This window comes from Equus asinus, chromosome 24 (assembly GCF_041296235.1).
Source record: "Equus asinus isolate D_3611 breed Donkey chromosome 24, EquAss-T2T_v2, whole genome shotgun sequence".
NCBI lineage: Eukaryota > Metazoa > Chordata > Mammalia > Perissodactyla > Equidae > Equus > Equus asinus.
In genome coordinates this window covers 9,356,996-9,381,565 of record NC_091813.1, presented here as the reverse complement: position 1 = coordinate 9,381,565, position 24,570 = coordinate 9,356,996, and positions in this window count along the sequence as shown.

Here is a 24,570-nt window from a genome sequence, read left to right as displayed (position 1 = left end):
GTCTATGGGGAGGTCATGCTGATTCAAGCTTGCAACTTCATTGGAAACAAGTGGCCGGACTTGGCGTTCATCACACCTACAGTGCCCTTGTGCCTTAAGCATAATGCAAAGTCAAGAAAGATGTCTTGAGGACATTGAACAGAAGAATCGATGCCTCCTTTCCAAGGCCCATAGCATTCTTTGAAGGTCAGTCTCTTTTTCCGAAGCTCTGGTGTCACGTGGGCCCACTGGGCACATGGTAATGTGTCCCAAGAGATGTCTTGGAAGCCTTGAAGGAATGGAGCCCTGTCACGCTTGGGGTATGTCTCTTTGTTTGGAAGTGCTCTACAAGGGTGCTGAAAAGCACCCTCTTCCACAGGGCTTCGTTCCTTCGTGAAGGCTGCCCTCCCAGGCTAGTGTGCTCTGTTTGCCTCCATCGAAATTCTCTCCCCCTACCTCTTGCCGTAGAAGGATTATTGATTATGTGTTTTGACACCATATGTAAGGAAGTTGCACGAAAATTAGAACTTTACAGTTGTGTTTCAAGAAAAATAAACAGGCCAGGGTAGAGGATGTAGGGCAAACAAATGGCACACCCTATAAAAATTAAGTAAGCCCGTATCTGGACGGAATCTAGGGGAACGTTCAAGGATCAGGGGTCAAGTTCGAAACTTCCCAAATCCGGAAAAGAGACAGAAAAATATCTTTCCTGGAGAGTGGAATTCATCCGATTTGTCTAAGTTGTCTTGGAAACATTGTGTCCGTGAAGGGGGTTGCCAGGACCACCTCGAATTTGGAGTTTCTGATCTCAGGATGTCAAACCAACCCACATGACCACGTGTTCTCAGTGCTTAGTTTGACCTAGGCTAGGATAGCCAAGAGTCCTACAAGTGACCGGTGCAAATTCAAGGACAACAACCAAGAGTCACGAAAGCACTCACACCTCACCCTAGAGAACATACAGCGATTAAAGAAATACAAACTAATCCCTCGGAATGAAGGAGAACGGACTGATAAGCATGTCTAAGGGAGATAGCTGAGAAAGACCATGACGAGTATACTATGGAAAAGAAAAAGAGGACCCAGAAAATGGAAGGTGAACAGAAATCACACCTGAATTATCCACAATGAAAGATGATGTCCGTCTTTAGACAGACTCTGCTGGAACGTTTGAAAGTCAGAGAAATTCACAAGCCAAAAAACGGCAGCGAAGGTCAAGCATGGGCTAACTGGGAAGGGTGAGTTATGAGACTGCTCCAAGCAGGCTCTGAAACCTGTATCCAGGAAGCATGCTGGACCTCAGAGACACAATTATGACAAATCCTCTGACATCACAATGGACCGGAAAAACAACCTAGCCTCATCTACACAGTGCTAGAGTTGGGCTCACTAGTATATTTAACTCCCGTTGCACTCAACTGCACGTTGCCACTGAACATGTAAGTGGCCGGCCGGTGGTGCAGTGGTGAGGTCCGCACCTTCTGGGTCTGTGGCCCAGTATGGGCTGGGTGGAATCCTCGGTTTGGGCCTCCTCACCACTGCTTCAGTTGTTCTGGTGCAGGCGTCCGAGGTAGAGTAGAGGCAGATGGGAAGGGACGTTGGACAGGGCCAGACTTCCACAGCAAATACAGGAGCATTGCCAGCAGATGTGAGCACAGCAATGCACTTGTGCCAAAACAAAACCAATTAAAAGTTGCAAAGAATAGAAAAACTGAAGCTAAGGAAAAAAAAAACAAAAAAACAGGAGCTTGCCATTACGAAGAATAGGATCTCTGTGAATAACCTTAGCAAAACAGGTGAATTCTATGTTAATTCAAAAACTAGCAAACCTTTGGGGAAAGAAACTCAAGAAGACACAAGAAAAAAAAAGATATCGAGGGATCGAGGAATGGAAGGATTAACACACTTGAAAGGTTCATACCGCAGTAAGGAATCTCTGGATTCCATGCAATCCCAGTCAAAGTTGCAGCAGTATTTGCCACAGAGAAGAAGAGAGAATCCTAAAGTTTCTAGCCAGCAACACGAGACCCTGACTAGGCAAAGGAATCCTCAGGAAAACGAACAAAGCAGCACGTGTCACAATTTCTGATTTCAACATAGAGGACGAAGCGCTAGGTACCGAAACGGCACAGTCTGGGCCCCAAAACAGGCATGAAGACCCATGCAAAACAATTGAGAGCCCAGAGCCCAACTCAAACTTACATGGACAGCCCATTTTGGACCAGGGAGCCAAGTGGAGACAGCGGAGAAAGGAGAGTCTCTACAATAAACGGTGCTGGGAAGCCTGCACAGCCACATGGAACACAACGAGAGTACACCATGATGTTACACCTGGCACACACACCACCTGAAATGGATTAAAGCCTTGAATGGCAGACTTGAAACCGTGAACCTTGTAGGAGAAGACCTAGGCAGAGTGCTCTTTGCCATCGGTCTGAGCCACCTATTTGGAAGAAGCATGTCTGACTGGGCAAGGGCAACAAAGGAAACAAGAAACAAACGGGACCACATCAAATGCACACAATTCTGCCCACTCAAGGAAACCATCAACTGAATACTAAGACACCACAACAATTGGGAGAGGATGTTTGCAAACCACACATCGGACAAGGGGTGAAAAGCCCAAAGATACAATCAACTCGCACGTCTCCACAAGAAAAAAAACAAGCCAATGAAAACCTGGTCAAAAGATGGAAGCAGAGATTTCTCCGAAGAAGACAGAAAGAGGGCCAGTAGGTGCATGAAAACTTGTTCACCATCATTAAGTCTCAGGAAAATGCAAATCCAAACTGCAAGGCCATGGCAGCTCACTGTGGTCAGCATGGCTAGAAGGAAGCAGACAGGAAATAACAAGTGTCAGAGAGGAGGTGGAGAGAAGGGAAGCCTCCTGCACTGCTGGTGGGAGTGTAACCCGGTGCAGCCACGATGCCAAAGGTGTGGAACTGCCTCAGAAATTTAAGTATCCATGTCCCGTATGACCCAGCTATTAATCTGCCGCTTGCTTATCCAAAACAGTCAGAAAGACTACCGCATAAAGACATGTGCATGGCTGTGTTCACCACAGTCTTACTCCTGATATCCAAGACTTGGAAAGCACCCTGGTGTCCAGCAAGGGATGATTGGAGAAGGAAGATGGGCTATAGCCACACAATGGTATACCACTCAGCCGGAACAAATGATGCAATCCAGCCATTTGTGACCACCAGAATGGCTGTGAGGGTTTTAGGGGAAGTGTAACAAGCCCCAGTGAGAAATTCAAATACCATAGAATCTCACTTACAAGGAGAAGAAAAAGCAAGCACTAACCAACAGGTGGCACTGAACATTTGTATGCGGGCTCCCAGAGGCAAAGAGGGGCGGTGACGGAGGGTGAAAGAGAAGATTAGGCACAAGTGTGTGGTGAGGGCCTGTGATTAGTCTTACACTGGTGGAGATGATGTAAGCTACACAGAAGTCTAAAGCAATGAGGATGTGAATCTGGAAGTTATAGTACGTTCTAATGCAGGGTCATGGCTATAAATTCACCTCAAATCAAAAATCCAAAACGGGGTCCAGAATGATGTCATAAAGCTTTGGGGGCGGAAAGAGTTTACAGAAGGTGAACTTCCAAGGATGGAAAATCACCTCCAAATGCTTACAGATGCTACAGAAAGGCAGACCATTCCAAATAGGTGAAGAGGAATACTACGAAGAGAACATGATCAGTCCTAAACCCATGAACGAACGGAAAATGTTACCGTCCATGATGTTATTACTAATCACCTTCACGAATAATCCAAACAGGCCCACGTCTTCCCAAGTTCAGGCAAAAGGTTGGTCCAAAAGTACAATTCAGGGCCGGCCCTGTGGTGGAGCAGGTAAGTGCCCACATTCCGCTTGGGCGGCCCGGGCCTCACTGTTTCACATTACGAGTGCATATCACATTAGTAGTGTTAGGAAATATAGATTTCATGGTATGGTGCGGGCAGAGATCATAAATAAGCAGCAATTGTGAGGATACGTTATCAATACGCACAAGAAAAGGAACCATAAGAATATTACAATCTATGGAAGTATCTGGTACACTTCCCAAAGGCAGAAGGAAGGAAAACTTGTGACCTGCCAAGGTGGAATTGGCAGAGTGCCACGAGATGACACCATCATTGTGCATCAGAACATTCCCTGGGCAACTTCAACTTGTGAGGGAGTCCAGGACTTTTTCTGGGTAAGGTCCACCCATTTTGCCATCTACCCAAGATATAAGAGATAAAACCCAGGATAATCTTACAGGAGTGAAACCAGTGTCTAGAGAGAATGTAGGAGCCCTTTCGAAGTTCAAGGAGAAAGATAGAAACTGACAACAATTGCAGAAAAAGGAAAACTATCCTACCTAGACAGGGTGAGGAGTCAGACTGGTCTGAGATGGCTGTGAAACTCTGTGTGCACGGAGGTTGTCAGGACAACTTCGAATTTTGAGGTCGCTTATGACATCACGGTGAACATGTCCCCCAGGGTGGCCGCATGGTTACAGTCTGAGGATTGGCCTAGGCTAGGCTATTAAAGGGACAGATACCCAGAAACAGGTTTGGCAAACAGAAAGCAGGCACAGAAACTAGAAGAGATAAAACAGAGTCTGATGCAAGGGATAAGAAAGGAACCCTAGGCCACAAGTGAGAATAGAGGGACAGGCACGGAGAGGAGAACATTGTCATCTATTCAAGTCTATGGGGAGGTCATGCTGATTCAAGCTTGCAACTTCATTGAAACAAGTGGCCGGACTTGGCGTTCATCACACCTACAGTGCCCTTGTGCCTTAAGCATAATGCAAAGTCAAGAAAGATGTCTTGAGGACATTGAAGAGAAGAATCGATGCCTCCTTTCCAAGGCCCATAGCATTCTTTGAAGGTCAGTCTCTTTTTCCGAAGCTCTGGTGTCACGTGGGCCCACTGGGCACATGGTAATGTGTCCCAAGAGATGTCTTGGAAGCCTTGAAGGAATGGAGCCCTGTCACGCTTGGGGTATGTCTCTTTGTTTGGAAGTGCTCTACAAGGGTGCTGAAAAGCACCCTCTTCCACAGGGCTTCGTTCCTTCGTGAAGGCTGCCCTCCCAGGCTAGTGTGCTCAGTTTGCCTCCATCGAAATTCTCTCCCCCTACCTCTTGCCGTAGAAGGATTATTGATTATGTGTTTTGACACCATATGTAAGGAAGTTGCACGAAAATTAGAACTTTACAGTTGTGTTTCAAGAAAAATAAACAGGCCAGGGTAGAGGATGTAGGGCAAACAAATGGCACACCCTATAAAAATTAAGTAAGCCCGTATCTGGACGGAATCTAGGGGAACGTTCAAGGATCAGGGGTCAAGTTCGAAACTTCCCAAATCCGGAAAAGAGACAGAAAAATATCTTTCCTGGAGAGTGGAATTCATCCGATTTGTCTAAGTTGTCTTGGAAACATTGTGTCCGTGAAGGTGGTTGCCAGGACCACCTCGAATTTGGAGTTTCTGATCTCAGGATGTCAAACCAACCCACATGACCACGTGTTCTCAGTGCTTAGTTTGACCTAGGCTAGGATAGCCAAGAGTCCTACAAGTGACCGGTGCAAATTCAAGGACAACAACCAAGAGTCACGAAAGCACTCACACCTCACCCTAGAGAACATACAGCGATTAAAGAAATACAAACTAATCCCTCGGAATGAAGGAGAACGGACTGATAAGCATGTCTAAGGGAGATAGCTGAGAAAGACCATGACGAGTATACTATGGAAAAGAAAAAGAGGACCCAGAAAATGGAAGGTGAACAGAAATCACACCTGAATTATCCACAATGAAAGATGATGTCCGTCTTTAGACAGACTCTGCTGGAACGTTTGAAAGTCAGAGAAATTCACAAGCCAAAAAACGGCAGCGAAGGTCAAGCATGGGCTAACTGGGAAGGGTGAGTTATGAGACTGCTCCAAGCAGGCTCTGAAACCTGTATCCAGGAAGCATGCTGGACCTCAGAGACACAATTATGACAAATCCTCTGACATCACAATGGACCCGAAAAACAACCTAACCTCATCTACACAGTGCTAGAGTTGGGCTCACTAGTATATTTAACTCCCGTTGCACTCAACTGCACGTTGCCACTGAACATGTAAGTGGCCGGCCGGTGGTGCAGTGGTGAGGTCCGCACCTTCTGGGTCTGTGGCCCAGTATGGTCTGGGTGGAATCCTCGGTTTGGGCCTCCTCACCACTGCTTCAGTTGTTCTGGTGCAGGCGTCCGAGGTAGAGTAGAGGCAGATGGGAAGGGACGTTGGACAGGGCCAGACTTCCACAGCAAATACAGGAGCATTGCCAGCAGATGTGAGCACAGCAATGCACTTGTGCCAAAACAAAACCAATTAAAAGTTGCAAAGAATAGAAAAACTGAAGCTAAGGAAAAAAAAAACAAAAAAACAGGAGCTTGCCATTACGAAGAATAGGATCTCTGTGAATAACCTTAGCAAAACAGGTGAATTCTATGTTAATTCAAAAACTAGCAAACCTTTGGGGAAAGAAACTCAAGAAGACACAAGAAAAAAAAAGATATCGAGGGATCTAGGAATGGAAGGATTAACACACTTGAAAGGTTCATACCGCAGTAAGGAATCTCTGGATTCCATGCAATCCCAGTCAAAGTTGCAGCAGTATTTGCCACAGAGAAGAAGAGAGAATCCTAAAGTTTCTAGCCAGCAACACGAGACCCTGACTAGGCAAAGGAATCCTCAGGAAAACGAACAAAGCAGCACGTGTCACAATTTCTGATTTCAACATAGAGGACGAAGCGCTAGGTACCGAAACGGCACAGTCTGGGCCCCAAAACAGGCATGAAGACCCATGCAAAACAATTGAGAGCCCAGAGCCCAACTCAAACTTACATGGACAGCCCATTTTGGACCAGGGAGCCAAGTGGAGACAGCGGAGGAAGGAGAGTCTCTACAATAAACGGTGCTGGGAAGCCTGCACAGCCACATGGAACACAACGAGAGTACACCATGATGTTACACCTGGCACACACACCACCTGAAATGGATTAAAGCCTTGAATGGCAGACTTGAAACCGTGAACCTTGTAGGAGAAGACCTAGGCAGAGTGCTCTTTGCCATCTGTCTGAGCCGCCTATTTGGAAGAAGCATGTCTGACTGGGCAAGGGCAACAAAGGAAACAAGAAACAAACGGGACCACATCAAATGCACACACTTCTGCCCACTCAAGGAAACCATCAACTGAATACTAAGACACCACAACAATTGGGAGAGGATGTTTGCAAACCACACATCGGACAAGGGGTGAAAAGCCCAAAGATACAATCAACTCGCACGTCTCCACAAGAAAAAAAACAAGCCAATGAAAACCTGGTCAAAAGATGGAAGCAGAGATTTCTCCGAAGAAGACAGAAAGAGGGCCAGTAGGTGCATGAAAACTTGTTCACCATCATTAAGTCTCAGGAAAATGCAAATCCAAACTGCAAGGCCATGGCAGCTCACTGTGGTCAGCATGGCTAGAAGGAAGCAGACAGGAAATAACAAGTGTCAGAGAGGAGGTGGAGAGAAGGGAAGCCTCCTGCACTGCTGGTGGGAGTGTAACCCGGTGCAGCCACGATGCCAAAGGTGTGGAACTACCTCAGAAGTTTAAGTATCCATGTCCCGTATGACCCAGCTATTAATCTGCCGCTTGCTTATCCAAAAAAGTCAGAAAGACTACCGCATAAAGACATGTGCATGGCTGTGTTCACCACAGTCTTACTCCTGATATCCAAGACTTGGAAAGCACCCTGGTGTCCAGCAAGGGATGATTGGAGAAGGAAGATGGGCTATAGCCACACAATGGTATACCACTCAGCCGGAACAAATGATGCAATCCAGCCATTTGTGACCACCAGAATGGCTGTGAGGGTTTTAGGGGAAGTGTAACAAGCCCCAGTGAGAAATTCAAATACCATAGAATCTCACTTACAAGGCGAAGAAAAAGCAAGCACTAACCAACAGGTGGCACTGAACATTTGTATGCGGGCTCCCAGAGGCAAAGAGGGGCGGTGACGGAGGGTGAAAGAGAAGATTAGGCACAAGTGTGTGGTGAGGGCCTGTGATTAGTCTTACACTGGTGAAGATGATGTAAGCTACACAGAAGTCTAAAGCAATGAGGATGTGAATCTGGAAGTTATAGTACGTTCTAATGCAGGGTCATGGCTATAAATTCACCTCAAATCAAAAATCCAAAACGGGGTCCAGAATGATGTCATAAAGCTTTGGGGGCGGAAAGAGTTTACAGAAGGTGAACTTCCAAGGATGGAAAATCACCTCCAAATGCTTACAGATGCTACAGAAAGGCAGACCATTCCAAATAGGTGAAGAGGAATACTACGAAGAGAATATGATCAGTCCTAAACCCATGAACAAACGGAAAATGTTACCGTCCATGATGTTATTACTAATCACCTTCACGAATAATCCAAACAGGCCCACGTCTTCCCAAGTTCAGGCAAAAGGTTGGTCCAAAAGTACAATTCAGGGCCGGCCCTGTGGTGGAGCAGGTAAGTGCCCACATTCCGCTTGGGCGGCCCGGGCCTCACTGTTTCACATTACGAGTGCATATCACATTAGTAGTGTTAGGAAATATAGATTTCATGGTATGGTGCGGGCAGAGATCATAAATAAGCAGCAATTGTGAGGATACGTTATCAATACGCACAAGAAAAGGAACCATAAGAATATTACAATCTATGGAAGTATCTGGTACACTTCCCAAAGGCAGAAGGAAGGAAAACTTGTGACCTGCCAAGGTGGAATTGGCAGAGTGCCACGAGATGACACCATCATTGTGCATCAGAACATTCCCTGGGCAACTTCAACTTGTGAGGGAGTCCAGGACTTTTTCTGGGTAAGGTCCACCCATTTTGCCATCTACCCAAGATATAAGAGATAAAACCCAGGATAATCTTACAGGAGTGAAACCAGTGTCTAGAGAGAATGTAGGAGCCCTTTCGAAGTTCAAGGAGAAAGATAGAAACTGACAACAATTGTAGAAAAAGGAAAACTATCCTACCTAGACAGGGTGAGGAGTCAGACTGGTCTGAGATGGCTGTGAAACTCTGTGTGCACGGAGGTTGTCAGGACAACTTCGAATTTTGAGGTCGCTTATGACATCACGGTGAACATGTCCCCCAGGGTGGCCGCATGGTTACAGTCTGAGGATTGGCCTAGGCTAGGCTATTAAAGGGACAGATACCCAGAAACAGGTTTGGCAAACAGAAAGCAGGCACAGAAACTAGAAGAGATAAAACAGAGTCTGATGCAAGGGATAAGAAAGGAACCCTAGGCCACAAGTGAGAATAGAGGGACAGGCACGGAGAGAACATTGTCATCTATTCAAGTCTATGGGGAGGTCATGCTGATTCAAGCTTGCAACTTCATTGGAAACAAGTGGCCGGACTTGGCGTTCATCACACCTACAGTGCCCTTGTGCCTTAAGCATAATGCAAAGTCAAGAAAGATGTCTTGAGGACATTGAAGAGAAGAATCGATGCCTCCTTTCCAAGGCCCATAGCATTCTTTGCAGGTCAGTCTCTTTTTCCGAAGCTCTGGTGTCACGTGGGCCCACTGGGCACATGGTAATGTGTCCCAAGAGATGTCTTGGAAGCCTTGAAGGAATGGAGCCCTGTCACGCTTGGGGTATGTCTCTTTGTTTGGAAGTGCTCTACAAGGGTGCTGAAAAGCACCCTCTTCCACAGGGCTTCGTTCCTTCGTGAAGGCTGCCCTCCCAGGCTAGTGTGCTCTGTTTGCCTCCATCGAAATTCTCTCCCCCTACCTCTTGCCGTAGAAGGATTATTGATTATGTGTTTTGACACCATATGTAAGGAAGTTGCACGAAAATTAGAACTTTACAGTTGTGTTTCAAGAAAAATAAACAGGCCAGGGTAGAGGATGTAGGGCAAACAAATGGCACACCCTATAAAAATTAAGTAAGCCCGTATCTGGACGGAATCTAGGGGAACGTTCAAGGATCAGGGGTCAAGTTCGAAACTTCCCAAATCCGGAAAAGAGACAGAAAAATATCTTTCCTGGAGAGTGGAATTCATCCGATTTGTCTAAGTTGTCTTGGAAACATTGTGTCCGTGAAGGGGGTTGCCAGGACCACCTCGAATTTGGAGTTTCTGATCTCAGGATGTCAAACCAACCCACATGACCACGTGTTCTCAGTGCTTAGTTTGACCTAGGCTAGGATAGCCAAGAGTCCTACAAGTGACCGGTGCAAATTCAAGGACAACAACCAAGAGTCACGAAAGCACTCACACCTCACCCTAGAGAACATACAGCGATTAAAGAAATACAAACTAATCCCTCGGAATGAAGGAGAACGGACTGATAAGCATGTCTAAGGGAGATAGCTGAGAAAGACCATGACGAGTATACTATGGAAAAGAAAAAGAGGACCCAGAAAATGGAAGGTGAACAGAAATCACACCTGAATTATCCACAATGAAAGATGATGTCCGTCTTTAGACAGACTCTGCTGGAACGTTTGAAAGTCAGAGAAATTCACAAGCCAAAAAACGGCAGCGAAGGTCAAGCATGGGCTAACTGGGAAGGGTGAGTTATGAGACTGCTCCAAGCAGGCTCTGAAACCTGTATCCAGGAAGCATGCTGGACCTCAGAGACACAATTATGACAAATCCTCTGACATCACAATGGACCCGAAAAACAACCTAGCCTCATCTACACAGTGCTAGAGTTGGGCTCACTAGTATATTTAACTCCCGTTGCACTCAACTGCACGTTGCCACTGAACATGTAAGTGGCCGGCCGGTGGTGCAGTGGTGAGGTCCGCACCTTCTGGGTCTGTGGCCCAGTATGGGCTGGGTGGAATCCTCGGTTTGGGCCTCCTCACCACTGCTTCAGTTGTTCTGGTGCAGGCGTCCGAGGTAGAGTAGAGGCAGATGGGAAGGGACGTTGGACAGGGCCAGACTTCCACAGCAAATACAGGAGCATTGCCAGCAGATGTGAGCACAGCAATGCACTTGTGCCAAAACAAAACCAATTAAAAGTTGCAAAGAATAGAAAAACTGAAGCTAAGGAAAAAAAAAACAAAAAAACAGGAGCTTGCCATTACGAAGAATAGGATCTCTGTGAATAACCTTAGCAAAACAGGTGAATTCTATGTTAATTCAAAAACTAGCAAACCTTTGGGGAAAGAAACTCAAGAAGACACAAGAAAAAAAAAGATATCGAGGGATCGAGGAATGGAAGGATTAACACACTTGAAAGGTTCATACCGCAGTAAGGAATCTCTGGATTCCATGCAATCCCAGTCAAAGTTGCAGCAGTATTTGCCACAGAGAAGAAGAGAGAATCCTAAAGTTTCTAGCCAGCAACACGAGACCCTGACTAGGCAAAGGAATCCTCAGGAAAACGAACAAAGCAGCACGTGTCACAATTTCTGATTTCAACATAGAGGACGAAGCGCTAGGTACCGAAACGGCACAGTCTGGGCCCCAAAACAGGCATGAAGACCCATGCAAAACAATTGAGAGCCCAGAGCCCAACTCAAACTTACATGGACAGCCCATTTTGGACCAGGGAGCCAAGTGGAGACAGCGGAGGAAGGAGAGTCTCTACAATAAACGGTGCTGGGAAGCCTGCACAGCCACATGGAACACAACGAGAGTACACCATGATGTTACACCTGGCACACACACCACCTGAAATGGATTAAAGCCTTGAATGGCAGACTTGAAACCGTGAACCTTGTAGGAGAAGACCTAGGCAGAGTGCTCTTTGCCATCGGTCTGAGCCGCCTATTTGGAAGAAGCATGTCTGACTGGGCAAGGGCAACAAAGGAAACAAGAAACAAACGGGACCACATCAAATGCACACACTTCTGCCCACTCAAGGAAACCATCAACTGAATACTAAGACACCACAACAATTGGGAGAGGATGTTTGCAAACCACACATCGGACAAGGGGTGAAAAGCCCAAAGATACAATCAACTCGCACGTCTCCACAAGAAAAAAAACAAGCCAATGAAAACCTGGTCAAAAGATGGAAGCAGAGATTTCTCCGAAGAAGACAGAAAGAGGGCCAGTAGGTGCATGAAAACTTGTTCACCATCATTAAGTCTCAGGAAAATGCAAATCCAAACTGCAAGGCCATGGCAGCTCACTGTGGTCAGCATGGCTAGAAGGAAGCAGACAGGAAATAACAAGTGTCAGAGAGGAGGTGGAGAGAAGGGAAGCCTCCTGCACTGCTGGTGGGAGTGTAACCCGGTGCAGCCACGATGCCAAAGGTGTGGAACTACCTCAGAAGTTTAAGTATCCATGTCCCGTATGACCCAGCTATTAATCTGCCGCTTGCTTATCCAAAAAAGTCAGAAAGACTACCGCATAAAGACATGTGCATGGCTGTGTTCACCACAGTCTTACTCCTGATATCCAAGACTTGGAAAGCACCCTGGTGTCCAGCAAGGGATGATTGGAGAAGGAAGATGGGCTATAGCCACACAATGGTATACCACTCAGCCGGAACAAATGATGCAATCCAGCCATTTGTGACCACCAGAATGGCTGTGAGGGTTTTAGGGGAAGTGTAACAAGCCCCAGTGAGAAATTCAAATACCATAGAATCTCACTTACAAGGCGAAGAAAAAGCAAGCACTAACCAACAGGTGGCACTGAACATTTGTATGCGGGCTCCCAGAGGCAAAGAGGGGCGGTGACGGAGGGTGAAAGAGAAGATTAGGCACAAGTGTGTGGTGAGGGCCTGTGATTAGTCTTACACTGGTGAAGATGATGTAAGCTACACAGAAGTCTAAAGCAATGAGGATGTGAATCTGGAAGTTATAGTACGTTCTAATGCAGGGTCAAGGCTATAAATTCACCTCAAATCAAAAATCCAAAAAGGGGTCCAGAATGATGTCATAAAGCTTTGGGGGCGGAAAGAGTTTACAGAAGGTGAACTTCCAAGGATGGAAAATCACCTCCAAATGCTTACAGATGCTACAGAAAGGCAGACCATTCCAAATAGGTGAAGAGGAATACTACGAAGAGAACATGATCAGTCCTAAACCCATGAACGAACGGAAAATGTTACCGTCCATGATGTTATTACTAATCACCTTCACGAATAATCCAAACAGGCCCACGTCTTCCCAAGTTCAGGCAAAAGGTTGGTCCAAAAGTACAATTCAGGGCCGGCCCTGTGGTGGAGCAGGTAAGTGCCCACATTCCGCTTGGGCGGCCCGGGCCTCACTGTTTCACATTACGAGTGCATATCACATTAGTAGTGTTAGGAAATATAGATTTCATGGTATGGTGCGGGCAGAGATCATAAATAAGCAGCAATTGTGAGGATACGTTATCAATACGCACAAGAAAAGGAACCATAAGAATATTACAATCTATGGAAGTATCTGGTACACTTCCCAAAGGCAGAAGGAAGGAAAACTTGTGACCTGCCAAGGTGGAATTGGCAGAGTGCCACGAGATGACACCATCATTGTGCATCAGAACATTCCCTGGGCAACTTCAACTTGTGAGGGAGTCCAGGACTTTTTCTGGGTAAGGTCCACCCATTTTGCCATCTACCCAAGATATAAGAGATAAAACCCAGGATAATCTTACAGGAGTGAAACCAGTGTCTAGAGAGAATGTAGGAGCCCTTTCGAAGTTCAAGGAGAAAGATAGAAACTGACAACAATTGTAGAAAAAGGAAAACTATCCTACCTAGACAGGGTGAGGAGTCAGACTGGTCTGAGATGGCTGTGAAACTCTGTGTGCACGGAGGTTGTCAGGACAACTTCGAATTTTGAGGTCGCTTATGACATCACGGTGAACATGTCCCCCAGGGTGGCCGCATGGTTACAGTCTGAGGATTGGCCTAGGCTAGGCTATTAAAGGGACAGATACCCAGAAACAGGTTTGGCAAACAGAAAGCAGGCACAGAAACTAGAAGAGATAAAACAGAGTCTGATGCAAGGGATAAGAAAGGAACCCTAGGCCACAAGTGAGAATAGAGGGACAGGCACGGAGAGAACATTGTCATCTATTCAAGTCTATGGGGAGGTCATGCTGATTCAAGCTTGCAACTTCATTGGAAACAAGTGGCCGGACTTGGCGTTCATCACACCTACAGTGCCCTTGTGCCTTAAGCATAATGCAAAGTCAAGAAAGATGTCTTGAGGACATTGAAGAGAAGAATCGATGCCTCCTTTCCAAGGCCCATAGCATTCTTTGCAGGTCAGTCTCTTTTTCCGAAGCTCTGGTGTCACGTGGGCCCACTGGGCACATGGTAATGTGTCCCAAGAGATGTCTTGGAAGCCTTGAAGGAATGGAGCCCTGTCACGCTTGGGGTATGTCTCTTTGTTTGGAAGTGCTCTACAAGGGTGCTGAAAAGCACCCTCTTCCACAGGGCTTCGTTCCTTCGTGAAGGCTGCCCTCCCAGGCTAGTGTGCTCTGTTTGCCTCCATCGAAATTCTCTCCCCCTACCTCTTGCCGTAGAAGGATTATTGATTATGTGTTTTGACACCATATGTAAGGAAGTTGCACGAAAATTAGAACTTTACAGTTGTGTTTCAAGAAAAATAAACAGGCCAGGGTAGAGGATGTAGGGCAAACAAATGGCACACCCTATAAAAATTAAGTAAGCCCGTATCTGGACGGAATCTAGGGGAACGTTCAAGGATCAGGGGTCAAGTTCGAAACTTCCCAAATCCGGAAAAGAGACAGAAAAATATCTTTCCTGGAGAGTGGAATTCATCCGATTTGTCTAAGTTGTCTTGGAAACATTGTGTCCGTGAAGGTGGTTGCCAGGACCACCTCGAATTTGGAGTTTCTGATCTCAGGATGTCAAACCAACCCACATGACCACGTGTTCTCAGTGCTTAGTTTGACCTAGGCTAGGATAGCCAAGAGTCCTACAAGTGACCGGTGCAAATTCAAGGACAACAACCAAGAGTCACGAAAGCACTCACACCTCACCCTAGAGAACATACAGCGATTAAAGAAATACAAACTAATCCCTCGGAATGAAGGAGAACGGACTGATAAGCATGTCTAAGGGAGATAGCTGAGAAAGACCATGACGAGTATACTATGGAAAAGAAAAAGAGGACCCAGAAAATGGAAGGTGAACAGAAATCACACCTGAATTATCCACAATGAAAGATGATGTCCGTCTTTAGACAGACTCTGCTGGAACGTTTGAAAGTCAGAGAAATTCACAAGCCAAAAAACGGCAGCGAAGGTCAAGCATGGGCTAACTGGGAAGGGTGAGTTATGAGACTGCTCCAAGCAGGCTCTGAAACCTGTATCCAGGAAGCATGCTGGACCTCAGAGACACAATTATGACAAATCCTCTGACATCACAATGGACCCGAAAAACAACCTAACCTCATCTACACAGTGCTAGAGTTGGGCTCACTAGTATATTTAACTCCCGTTGCACTCAACTGCACGTTGCCACTGAACATGTAAGTGGCCGGCCGGTGGTGCAGTGGTGAGGTCCGCACCTTCTGGGTCTGTGGCCCAGTATGGTCTGGGTGGAATCCTCGGTTTGGGCCTCCTCACCACTGCTTCAGTTGTTCTGGTGCAGGCGTCCGAGGTAGAGTAGAGGCAGATGGGAAGGGACGTTGGACAGGGCCAGACTTCCACAGCAAATACAGGAGCATTGCCAGCAGATGTGAGCACAGCAATGCACTTGTGCCAAAACAAAACCAATTAAAAGTTGCAAAGAATAGAAAAACTGAAGCTAAGGAAAAAAAAAACAAAAAAACAGGAGCTTGCCATTACGAAGAATAGGATCTCTGTGAATAACCTTAGCAAAACAGGTGAATTCTATGTTAATTCAAAAACTAGCAAACCTTTGGGGAAAGAAACTCAAGAAGACACAAGAAAAAAAAAGATATCGAGGGATCTAGGAATGGAAGGATTAACACACTTGAAAGGTTCATACCGCAGTAAGGAATCTCTGGATTCCATGCAATCCCAGTCAAAGTTGCAGCAGTATTTGCCACAGAGAAGAAGAGAGAATCCTAAAGTTTCTAGCCAGCAACACGAGACCCTGACTAGGCAAAGGAATCCTCAGGAAAACGAACAAAGCAGCACGTGTCACAATTTCTGATTTCAACATAGAGGACGAAGCGCTAGGTACCGAAACGGCACAGTCTGGGCCCCAAAACAGGCATGAAGACCCATGCAAAACAATTGAGAGCCCAGAGCCCAACTCAAACTTACATGGACAGCCCATTTTGGACCAGGGAGCCAAGTGGAGACAGCGGAGGAAGGAGAGTCTCTACAATAAACGGTGCTGGGAAGCCTGCACAGCCACATGGAACACAACGAGAGTACACCATGATGTTACACCTGGCACACACACCACCTGAAATGGATTAAAGCCTTGAATGGCAGACTTGAAACCGTGAACCTTGTAGGAGAAGACCTAGGCAGAGTGCTCTTTGCCATCTGTCTGAGCCGCCTATTTGGAAGAAGCATGTCTGACTGGGCAAGGGCAACAAAGGAAACAAGAAACAAACGGGACCACATCAAATGCACACACTTCTGCCCACTCAAGGAAACCATCAACTGAATACTAAGACACCACAACAATTGGGAGAGGATGTTTGCAAACCACACATCGGACAAGGGGTGAAAAGCCCAAAGATACAATCAACTCGCACGTCTCCACAAGAAAAAAAACAAGCCAATGAAAACCTGGTCAAAAGATGGAAGCAGAGATTTCTCCGAAGAAGACAGAAAGAGGGCCAGTAGGTGCATGAAAACTTGTTCACCATCATTAAGTCTCAGGAAAATGCAAATCCAAACTGCAAGGCCATGGCAGCTCACTGTGGTCAGCATGGCTAGAAGGAAGCAGACAGGAAATAACAAGTGTCAGAGAGGAGGTGGAGAGAAGGGAAGCCTCCTGCACTGCTGGTGGGAGTGTAACCCGGTGCAGCCACGATGCCAAAGGTGTGGAACTACCTCAGAAGTTTAAGTATCCATGTCCCGTATGACCCAGCTATTAATCTGCCGCTTGCTTATCCAAAAAAGTCAGAAAGACTACCGCATAAAGACATGTGCATGGCTGTGTTCACCACAGTCTTACTCCTGATATCCAAGACTTGGAAAGCACCCTGGTGTCCAGCAAGGGATGATTGGAGAAGGAAGATGGGCTATAGCCACACAATGGTATACCACTCAGCCGGAACAAATGATGCAATCCAGCCATTTGTGACCACCAGAATGGCTGTGAGGGTTTTAGGGGAAGTGTAACAAGCCCCAGTGAGAAATTCAAATACCATAGAATCTCACTTACAAGGCGAAGAAAAAGCAAGCACTAACCAACAGGTGGCACTGAACATTTGTATGCGGGCTCCCAGAGGCAAAGAGGGGCGGTGACGGAGGGTGAAAGAGAAGATTAGGCACAAGTGTGTGGTGAGGGCCTGTGATTAGTCTTACACTGGTGAAGATGATGTAAGCTACACAGAAGTCTAAAGCAATGAGGATGTGAATCTGGAAGTTATAGTACGTTCTAATGCAGGGTCATGGCTATAAATTCACCTCAAATCAAAAATCCAAAACGGGGTCCAGAATGATGTCATAAAGCTTTGGGGGCGGAAAGAGTTTACAGAAGGTGAACTTCCAAGGATGGAAAATCACCTCCAAATGCTTACAGATGCTACAGAAAGGCAGACCATTCCAAATAGGTGAAGAGGAATACTACGAAGAGAATATGATCAGTCCTAAACCCATGAACAAACGGAAAATGTTACCGTCCATGATGTTATTACTAATCACCTTCACGAATAATCCAAACAGGCCCACGTCTTCCCAAGTTCAGGCAAAAGGTTGGTCCAAAAGTACAATTCAGGGCCGGCCCTGTGGTGGAGCAGGTAAGTGCCCACATTCCGCTTGGGCGGCCCGGGCCTCACTGTTTCACATTACGAGTGCATATCACATTAGTAGTGTTAGGAAATATAGATTTCATGGTATGGTGCGGGCAGAGATCATAAATAAGCAGCAATTGTGAGGATACGTTATCAATACGCACAAGAAAAGGAACCATAAGAATATTACAATCTATGGAAGTATCTGGTACACTTCCCAAAGGCAGAAGGAAGGAAAACTTGTGACCTGCCAAGGTGGAATTGGCAGAGTGCCACGAGATGACACCATCATTGTGCATCAGAACATTCCCTGGGCAACTTCAACTTGTGAGGGAGTCCAGGACTTTTTCTGGGTAAGGTCCACCCATTTTGCCATCTACCCAAGATATAAGAGATAAAACCCAGGATAATCTTACAGGAGTGAAACCAGTGTCTAGAGAGAATGTAGGAGCCCTTTCGAAGTTCAAGGAGAAAGATAGAAACTGACAACAATTGTAGAAAAAGGAAAACTATCCTACCTAGACAGGGTGAGGAGTCAGACTGGTCTGAGATGGCTGTGAAACTCTGTGTGCACGGAGGTTGTCAGGACAACTTCGAATTTTGAGGTCGCTTATGACATCACGGTGAACATGTCCCCCAGGGTGGCCGCATGGTTACAGTCTGAGGATTGGCCTAGGCTAGGCTATTAAAGGGACAGATACCCAGAAACAGGTTTGGCAAACAGAAAGCAGGCACAGAAACTAGAAGAGATAAAACAGAGTCTGATGCAAGGGATAAGAAAGGAACCCTAGGCCACAAGTGAGAATAGAGGGACAGGCACGGAGAGAACATTGTCATCTATTCAAGTCTATGGGGAGGTCATGCTGATTCAAGCTTGCAACTTCATTGGAAACAAGTGGCCGGACTTGGCGTTCATCACACCTACAGTGCCCTTGTGCCTTAAGCATAATGCAAAGTCAAGAAAGATGTCTTGAGGACATTGAAGAGAAGAATCGATGCCTCCTTTCCAAGGCCCATAGCATTCTTTGCAGGTCAGTCTCTTTTTCCGAAGCTCTGGTGTCACGTGGGCCCACTGGGCACATGGTAATGTGTCCCAAGAGATGTCTTGGAAGCCTTGAAGGAATGGAGCCCTGTCACGCTTGGGGTATGTCTCTTTGTTTGGAAGTGCTCTACAAGGGTGCTGAAAAGCACCCTCTTCCACAGGGCTTCGTTCCTTCGTGAAGGCTGCCCTCCCAGGCTAGTGTGCTCTGTTTGCCTCCATCGAAATTCTCTCCCCCTACCTCTTGCCGTAGAAGGATTATTGATTATGTGTTTTGACACCATATGTAAGGAAGTTGCACGAAAATTAGAACTTTACAGTTGTGTTTCAAGAAAAATAAACAGGCCAGGGTAGAGGATGTAGGGCAAACAAATGGCACACCCTATAAAAATTAAGTAAGCCCGTATCTGGACGGAATCTAGGGGAACGTTCAAGGATCAGGGGTCAAGTTCGAAACTTCCCAAATCCGGAAAAGAGACAGAAAAATATCTTTCCTGGAGAGTGGAATTCATCCGATTTGTCTAAGTTGTCTTGGAAACATTGTGTCCGTGAAGGGGGTTGCCAGGACCACCTCGAATTTGGAGTTTCTGATCTCAGGATGTCAAACCAACCCACATGACCACGTGTTCTCAGTGCTTAGTTTGACCTAGGCTAGGATAGCCAAGAGTCCTACAAGTGACCGGTGCAAATTCAAGGACAACAACCAAGAGTCACGAAAGCACTCACACCTCACCCTAGAGAACATACAGCGATTAAAGAAATACAAACTAATCCCTCGGAATGAAGGAGAACGGACTGATAAGCATGTCTAAGGGAGATAGCTGAGAAAGACCATGACGAGTATACTATGGAAAAGAAAAAGAGGACCCAGAAAATGGAAGGTGAACAGAAATCACACCTGAATTATCCACAATGAAAGATGATGTCCGTCTTTAGACAGACTCTGCTGGAACGTTTGAAAGTCAGAGAAATTCACAAGCCAAAAAACGGCAGCGAAGGTCAAGCATGGGCTAACTGGGAAGGGTGAGTTATGAGACTGCTCCAAGCAGGCTCTGAAACCTGTATCCAGGAAGCATGCTGGACCTCAGAGACACAATTATGACAAATCCTCTGACATCACAATGGACCCGAAAAACAACCTAGCCTCATCTACACAGTGCTAGAGTTGGGCTCACTAGTATATTTAACTCCCGTTGCACTCAACTGCACGTTGCCACTGAACATGTAAGTGGCCGGCCGGTGGTGCAGTGGTGAGGTCCGCACCTTCTGGGTCTGTGGCCCAGTATGGGCTGGGTGGAATCCTCGGTTTGGGCCTCCTCACCACTGCTTCAGTTGTTCTGGTGCAGGCGTCCGAGGTAGAGTAGAGGCAGATGGGAAGGGACGTTGGACAGGGCCAGACTTCCACAGCAAATACAGGAGCATTGCCAGCAGATGTGAGCACAGCAATGCACTTGTGCCAAAACAAAACCAATTAAAAGTTGCAAAGAATAGAAAAACTGAAGCTAAGGAAAAAAAAAACAAAAAAACAGGAGCTTGCCATTACGAAGAATAGGATCTCTGTGAATAACCTTAGCAAAACAGGTGAATTCTATGTTAATTCAAAAACTAGCAAACCTTTGGGGAAAGAAACTCAAGAAGACACAAGAAAAAAAAAGATATCGAGGGATCGAGGAATGGAAGGATTAACACACTTGAAAGGTTCATACCGCAGTAAGGAATCTCTGGATTCCATGCAATCCCAGTCAAAGTTGCAGCAGTATTTGCCACAGAGAAGAAGAGAGAATCCTAAAGTTTCTAGCCAGCAACACGAGACCCTGACTAGGCAAAGGAATCCTCAGGAAAACGAACAAAGCAGCACGTGTCACAATTTCTGATTTCAACATAGAGGACGAAGCGCTAGGTACCGAAACGGCACAGTCTGGGCCCCAAAACAGGCATGAAGACCCATGCAAAACAATTGAGAGCCCAGAGCCCAACTCAAACTTACATGGACAGCCCATTTTGGACCAGGGAGCCAAGTGGAGACAGCGGAGGAAGGAGAGTCTCTACAATAAACGGTGCTGGGAAGCCTGCACAGCCACATGGAACACAACGAGAGTACACCATGATGTTACACCTGGCACACACACCACCTGAAATGGATTAAAGCCTTGAATGGCAGACTTGAAACCGTGAACCTTGTAGGAGAAGACCTAGGCAGAGTGCTCTTTGCCATCGGTCTGAGCCGCCTATTTGGAAGAAGCATGTCTGACTGGGCAAGGGCAACAAAGGAAACAAGAAACAAACGGGACCACATCAAATGCACACACTTCTGCCCACTCAAGGAAACCATCAACTGAATACTAAGACACCACAACAATTGGGAGAGGATGTTTGCAAACCACACATCGGACAAGGGGTGAAAAGCCCAAAGATACAATCAACTCGCACGTCTCCACAAGAAAAAAAACAAGCCAATGAAAACCTGGTCAAAAGATGGAAGCAGAGATTTCTCCGAAGAAGACAGAAAGAGGGCCAGTAGGTGCATGAAAACTTGTTCACCATCATTAAGTCTCAGGAAAATGCAAATCCAAACTGCAAGGCCATGGCAGCTCACTGTGGTCAGCATGGCTAGAAGGAAGCAGACAGGAAATAACAAGTGTCAGAGAGGAGGTGGAGAGAAGGGAAGCCTCCTGCACTGCTGGTGGGAGTGTAACCCGGTGCAGCCACGATGCCAAAGGTGTGGAACTACCTCAGAAGTTTAAGTATCCATGTCCCGTATGACCCAGCTATTAATCTGCCGCTTGCTTATCCAAAAAAGTCAGAAAGACTACCGCATAAAGACATGTGCATGGCTGTGTTCACCACAGTCTTACTCCTGATATCCAAGACTTGGAAAGCACCCTGGTGTCCAGCAAGGGATGATTGGAGAAGGAAGATGGGCTATAGCCACACAATGGTATACCACTCAGCCGGAACAAATGATGCAATCCAGCCATTTGTGACCACCAGAATGGCTGTGAGGGTTTTAGGGGAAGTGTAACAAGCCCCAGTGAGAAATTCAAATACCATAGAATCTCACTTACAAGGCGAAGAAAAAGCAAGCACTAACCAACAGGTGGCACTGAACATTTGTATGCGGGCTCCCAGAGGCAAAGAGGGGCGGTGACGGAGGGTGAAAGAGAAGATTAGGCACAAGTGTGTGGTGAGGGCCTGTGATTAGTCTTACACTGGTGAAGATGATGTAAGCTACACAGAAGTCTAAAGCAATGAGGATGTGAATCTGGAAGTTATAGTACGTTCTAATGCAGGGTCAAGGCTATAAATTCACCTCAAATCAAAAATCCAAAAAGGGGTCCAGAATGATGTCATAAAGCTTTGGGGGCGGAAAGAGTTTACAGAAGGTGAACTTCCAAGGATGGAAAATCACCTCCAAATGCTTACAGATGCTACAGAAAGGCAGACCATTCCAAATAGGTGAAGAGGAATACTACGAAGAGAACATGATCAGTCCTAAACCCATGAACGAACGGAAAATGTTACCGTCCATGATGTTATTACTAATCACCTTCACGAATAATCCAAACAGGCCCACGTCTTCCCAAGTTCAGGCAAAAGGTTGGTCCAAAAGTACAATTCAGGGCCGGCCCTGTGGTGGAGCAGGTAAGTGCCCACATTCCGCTTGGGCGGCCCGGGCCTCACTGTTTCACATTACGAGTGCATATCACATTAGTAGTGTTAGGAAATATAGATTTCATGGTATGGTGCGGGCAGAGATCATAAATAAGCAGCAATTGTGAGGATACGTTATCAATACGCACAAGAAAAGGAACCATAAGAATATTACAATCTATGGAAGTATCTGGTACACTTCCCAAAGGCAGAAGGAAGGAAAACTTGTGACCTGCCAAGGTGGAATTGGCAGAGTGCCACGAGATGACACCATCATTGTGCATCAGAACATTCCCTGGGCAACTTCAACTTGTGAGGGAGTCCAGGACTTTTTCTGGGTAAGGTCCACCCATTTTGCCATCTACCCAAGATATAAGAGATAAAACCCAGGATAATCTTACAGGAGTGAAACCAGTGTCTAGAGAGAATGTAGGAGCCCTTTCGAAGTTCAAGGAGAAAGATAGAAACTGACAACAATTGTAGAAAAAGGAAAACTATCCTACCTAGACAGGGTGAGGAGTCAGACTGGTCTGAGATGGCTGTGAAACTCTGTGTGCACGGAGGTTGTCAGGACAACTTCGAATTTTGAGGTCGCTTATGACATCACGGTGAACATGTCCCCCAGGGTGGCCGCATGGTTACAGTCTGAGGATTGGCCTAGGCTAGGCTATTAAAGGGACAGATACCCAGAAACAGGTTTGGCAAACAGAAAGCAGGCACAGAAACTAGAAGAGATAAAACAGAGTCTGATGCAAGGGATAAGAAAGGAACCCTAGGCCACAAGTGAGAATAGAGGGACAGGCACGGAGAGAACATTGTCATCTATTCAAGTCTATGGGGAGGTCATGCTGATTCAAGCTTGCAACTTCATTGGAAACAAGTGGCCGGACTTGGCGTTCATCACACCTACAGTGCCCTTGTGCCTTAAGCATAATGCAAAGTCAAGAAAGATGTCTTGAGGACATTGAAGAGAAGAATCGATGCCTCCTTTCCAAGGCCCATAGCATTCTTTGAAGGTCAGTCTCTTTTTCCGAAGCTCTGGTGTCACGTGGGCCCACTGGGCACATGGTAATGTGTCCCAAGAGATGTCTTGGAAGCCTTGAAGGAATGGAGCCCTGTCACGCTTGGGGTATGTCTCTTTGTTTGGAAGTGCTCTACAAGGGTGCTGAAAAGCACCCTCTTCCACAGGGCTTCGTTCCTTCGTGAAGGCTGCCCTCCCAGGCTAGTGTGCTCTGTTTGCCTCCATCGAAATTCTCTCCCCCTACCTCTTGCCGTAGAAGGATTATTGATTATGTGTTTTGACACCATATGTAAGGAAGTTGCACGAAAATTAGAACTTTACAGTTGTGTTTCAAGAAAAATAAACAGGCCAGGGTAGAGGATGTAGGGCAAACAAATGGCACACCCTATAAAAATTAAGTAAGCCCGTATCTGGACGGAATCTAGGGGAACGTTCAAGGATCAGGGGTCAAGTTCGAAACTTCCCAAATCCGGAAAAGAGACAGAAAAATATCTTTCCTGGAGAGTGGAATTCATCCGATTTGTCTAAGTTGTCTTGGAAACATTGTGTCCGTGAAGGGGGTTGCCAGGACCACCTCGAATTTGGAGTTTCTGATCTCAGGATGTCAAACCAACCCACATGACCACGTGTTCTCAGTGCTTAGTTTGACCTAGGCTAGGATAGCCAAGAGTCCTACAAGTGACCGGTGCAAATTCAAGGACAACAACCAAGAGTCACGAAAGCACTCACACCTCACCCTAGAGAACATACAGCGATTAAAGAAATACAAACTAATCCCTCGGAATGAAGGAGAACGGACTGATAAGCATGTCTAAGGGAGATAGCTGAGAAAGACCATGACGAGTATACTATGGAAAAGAAAAAGAGGACCCAGAAAATGGAAGGTGAACAGAAATCACACCTGAATTATCCACAATGAAAGATGATGTCCGTCTTTAGACAGACTCTGCTGGAACGTTTGAAAGTCAGAGAAATTCACAAGCCAAAAAACGGCAGCGAAGG